The 5,545-nt window shown below is 25.8% G+C and overlaps 1 protein-coding gene across 1 annotated transcript in view; it reads left to right on the top strand.

The window, feature by feature from the left end:
• LOC119594208 overlaps nt 1–5,545 on the top strand; it is a gene marked incomplete at its 5' end in the record, with an annotated part of 37,489 nt that overhangs the window by 28,566 nt on the left and 3,378 nt on the right.

The following is a 5,545-nucleotide window of genomic DNA, read 5'->3' on the forward strand; positions in this document are numbered from 1 at the left end:
CAAAAAGGGGAGTCAATTTAACTTTGTGATTTACCTGAATATTTTTTTTGAATTGGGGAAAACTTTTTTTTTTTACAAATGTATGAAATAATTGGTGTTTTATTTTTATAGATAATTAAATTACTCTAATGTTATAGACATTAGTAATAGCAATATAAGATAACATAAAATATTTTGGTAAATCAAGGAAAAAGGGTGAAACAGACGAGACAGGCAGTACTTGAAATCGGCTCATTGGTGACTTAGTTGGTCATCTATGTGTAAAAAACAGTTAATAAAGTAAACTCACAGGGCATGCCATGTATGTACATGTCATGCCCATTGGATTTAGATTAATATTCCTATCATTTTTCTATTTAGTATAATGATAGTTATCTGAGTATTTCTTGTGATTTCAGAAATTCGGTTGTTTTCTCTTTTGTCATCATACATTCTGCCTACCAGTCAGCTATTCAGTCCTGTTCAAACCTGTTTTCATTGTTGAAGGAGCATGCCTTAAGACCACCCAAACATACTGCTATGTATTTGCTGTGAATCTTAGGTCTCCAAAGCCATAAACAATGAATATCAGGTTGCACTGCCATCAAGTTACCAGACTGGACCTTGATAGAAGCAATGCAGGTAATATATTTTATCTAAAAATCATGTTTTAAGGATTCAGACTTTGGAATCTGGAATCTGTTAGCCACATGGCCTGTAAATCAGGTCATGTGAACTTTTTTTTTTTCTTTTGTTATTCAGCAGTGGTATTTTTATATGCTGAAAAGTAGAGATCTGCTTCTAGAGTTACACTGAGACTCCATGAAACTGATTTCCTATACCAGTCTACAAACATTACCCAGAATCTCCTAATTGTAGAAAAGGCAAAAAACCCTTGAGTGGAAGAATGTCTTTTGGTGGAAGAATGAGGGGCCTTGTAGCTAATCTCAACGTAAGGTTGGCGCTGGCAGAGGCCCCTCAAACCTGGCATGTTATGTTTTGCAGAGGTCCCTCTTTATAATGTGGTCTCACCAGATGTGAAGATAGAAGACTGAGCAACATTCTCCTTTATAACTTAATTACTAGTGGAAGGAATGGGAGAGTTTTTACTCCATGAAACATTGCTAACCAAATTAGAAGTTTTTGAGAGTAATAGACTGGAATTATTGCATTAATCTTGAGAAAGAAAGAAAGAAAGAAAGAAAGAAAGAAAGAAAGAAAGAAAGAAAGAAAGAAAGAAAGAAAGACAAAAAAAAAAAACATGCTCTCTTTCACAGTCTATCTCGGCACAAAGTTTTTTTGATACTGTAGAATGTCATGGAAAATATTTGACTTGATTCCTAATGCCATTCAGTCTCAGATTTCACAATTTGATATTAACTGCAAAGACCAATTTAAGCTAAAAAGAGATTTAAGGTAACTCTTGAAGCAAGGATTATTGACTGCAAAATCTCTATTGCAGTATGTTATATTTGCTGATATGAATACCTAAATATGCATATAACATGTACATAAAGTGTATATTGGATTCTTCAGATTATGGAATGTGCGTTCATCAAAAGTCAGACTCTTTTTGTATATTGCATGTGCGGTTCATGTGTCACTGCCACCAATGCACCTAGTGAAATCACTTGAATTTAAACAATGTTAGTTGATCTACACAACATTGATGCAAAGGATGTTAAGGCAGTGAGATGCACATGTTCAACTTGGGTGTACTCTCAGACTTTGTAGCTGTGATCAGGACAGCAGAAGTATGGGAAGCCTTATAATCACTGCAGAATTGTATGCCATCCTTGCTCTGATCAAGATGATCAGGAATATAGGATGGCACAGCTTTCTGATATGTGGAGATTCTTGCAGTATATTAGTGCCCATAAATTGTTTAAATATATTACGCCAGTGGAAAGGGGAATCCACGACTGGATGACTAGTGAATACATGGAAAAAAGATTATCCTCAACTAGATAAACAGCTAACATGACATCACTGGGAATGAGCTGGCAAATAAAAGAACTAAAGTTGCTGCCTGCCCTGATACTGTTGGTTTCACTTCTACTAGCATCAAACCCAGATCATTAAGTTTAAGACAGAAGTGGAGGAACCAATGGAGTACCATTGAATCCAGTGAATGTGGATGCCAAAGGATATCATCATGAACTGAAACTATCTGACTGTTATGGCAAGCCTAAGTTTTGGACACAAAAGATTAATGCATGGGTGGCTTTTGGGCTGGATCCCTATGTAATCCTTGTGAAGAATGTCTGGAGCCATTGACCATGGCCCATATTTGGAAAGCAGAAAGCAGTATTTTAGGAATTGCAAACAGACTGGTAAAGAACCAATTATTCTAAGAAAAAACTAACTATTGACTCTTTTCCAGCCTTATAAATTTCCTTAGGGATAAGGCTACTAACAATATATTGTAGGTTATGATCTTTTGAATCAGGTCTGCAAACATGTGCAGAGGTTTGACACTTAATAGTTTAGATATAGAATGTGTAGAAAATTTTGATAAACTTATAAAACTGATGTGCTGTTTACTACAATAGTATGGATAGCAGCAGATAATCCCTTTATAAACAGTCACTCTCCTATACATCAAGCAATGGTAGTAACTATGATGAAATGAACATTATCCCTCAAAATTAGGGAATGGTTCATTTCTTTGTAAGCATGGACTTGGGAAAGCTATAATCAGTTATAGATCTCAAGGATTTTTAAACTGGATCTGATTATTGTATCCTTGATTGTTGATGGTTATAATGTCTATAAGTTAAGTGTTTAAATTTCACTATTTTATGAGAAGAGGTGGACTGGCTGTTTTTTTTTTTTTTTCTATCTCCCACAGCATTACTGTCTGGCAGTTTCTATGTTATAGACATTATGGTACTTCTAGCTCAACTTCTAAGGGACCTCTAAATGTAGTCAAACCATTAAGCTCACATTTTTGAAAAGCTACACTAATAGAAATTTAAAAGATAAATATGAGGATAAACATAAGATATAAAGGCACAGATTTATTTCAGATCTAATATGCAAAGTTTACTAAATATTAGTTTCACTTACTGTTGCTTTTATTGATGCAACCCTTGGAATATATTTTTGCTTTGTCTAATCTTATTATTATGAATTAATTTTCAGGATAGCTCATCATGGCTGTTTGGTAATATAGAAATGCACATCCTCTACAGAGTGAAGTCTTTTATGGTCAGAACCAGTGAAGATTTCACAGAAGAGAATGATCAAGAAATGAAGGCAAATCTGAAGGCTTAATACATTATGATTTAGGATACACATCAGCCTTGTTGATTAGTGTTCTGGTTGAGAAGGGAACATCACTGCCTCTATGGATCCGGAAAGTGGCACAGTATGCAAGGTGTGGTTGTCAGAGATGCAGTTAATATGGCAAGGTAGTACAGAGTATTTTCACATGGTACATACTTCATTTCCATAAATTGTATCAGTAATGTAGTTTCACAAATCTGTTACAATAACTAGTGATAAAATGTAAACATGAATATATATATAATATAATATAATACATAAAACATATACATGATACACACACATAATATATATATATATCTATATTATAAATATATATATATATATATCTAGATAATATCTAAAATATATATGAATTATTTTATATATATACATATACACACACTATATATATGTCTATCTATATTAATATCTTAATATATATATATATATATATATATCATTATTATATATATCTATATAAGGTTGTATATATATATTATAATATATTAAGTGCAATATAAATATAAATATAGATATAGATATAAATATAAATAAAATATAAATATAAATAAAATATAAATAAAATATAAAATATAAATATAAATATAAATATAAATATTAAATATTAAATATATATATTATTATAATATATTATATATATATATACCCATATTATATATAATTATAGCTATATAATATATATATATATTATATATAATAGTCTATATATATATAATATATATATTTGAATTATATAAATATATAATTGAAATATATAATATAATATAAATATAAATATCAATATATATTAATATATATTGATATATATGAATATATATATTGATATATATAAACTATATATATTGATATATATATATAATCTATATATTGATAAATATATATATAATTGAATATATAAGAGATATAATATATATATATAATATTAATATATGCATATATATATCTATATATATATCACAAAATATAAAAATATATATAAATTTTATAAAATAATTATATATATATATATAGTATATATATATATATATAATATATACTATATATATATATATACTAGATTATATATATATACTATATATATATATATATACATATATAACTATATATATATATATATTATCTATACTATATATAGATTATATATATAATATTATAATATATATAGATATATATATATATATATATTATATAGATACAGTATAGAAAATTAATATATATATATATATATATATATATATAATATATTATATATATATGTATTGCATAGATATATATAGATATATATATATATATTTATATATTGTATTCATTCATATAATCTACATAAATAGTATCATATATATGTATATATATGGATATATATATATATATATATTATATAATATATAGATATAGATCGATCTATATATAGATATATATATATACTATATATATATTATAGGTTGATATATATACACCGTATATTTATATACTATAATTATATATATATAATATATATATATATATATATATATTATTAGAGATATATATATTTATATATATATATATATATATATATTATATATATATATAGATATATAGATATAATATCCTACATATATATAGACACCAAGGTTTGTATATAAATGGAATTTGTTATATATATTGTATATATATATATATAGATATATATATATATATCTAGAATATATATAATATATATATATATAACACACATATATCCACATATATAGATATATATATCGATATATAGTAAAATATTTATATATATATATATATATAAAATATATTTTAATTATAATATTATTTTTTAAAATTATTATATATATAAAATATATATATATATATATATATATATATATATATACAATATATATAGACACAATGTAGAATAAAGGGTATTTTAATATATTATTATATATGTATATATAAAATTTTTATATATATATTATATTTTATATATATATATATATATATATATATATTATATATATATATACTATATATATGCATATATATCTAAATATATATATTATAAAATATATATATTTTTTATAATAATTATATATATATAAAATATTATATATTTAAATTTTGAAAATAGGTTTATATATAATTTCTATAACATTTTAAACCCCTTTCCCCAAAGGGGTTGTATTAAAGGGGCCGGACCTCCTGCCGGGGGCTTATATTATCGCCCTAGCATGCAGACCGCTCAGCCAAATACCAATCCCTGCCGTTTCTTCGAATTTCTACTTTAAAATTTTTTGTATTT

This window comes from Penaeus monodon, chromosome 3, assembly GCF_015228065.2.
Source record: "Penaeus monodon isolate SGIC_2016 chromosome 3, NSTDA_Pmon_1, whole genome shotgun sequence".
Classification (NCBI taxonomy): domain Eukaryota; kingdom Metazoa; phylum Arthropoda; class Malacostraca; order Decapoda; family Penaeidae; genus Penaeus; species Penaeus monodon.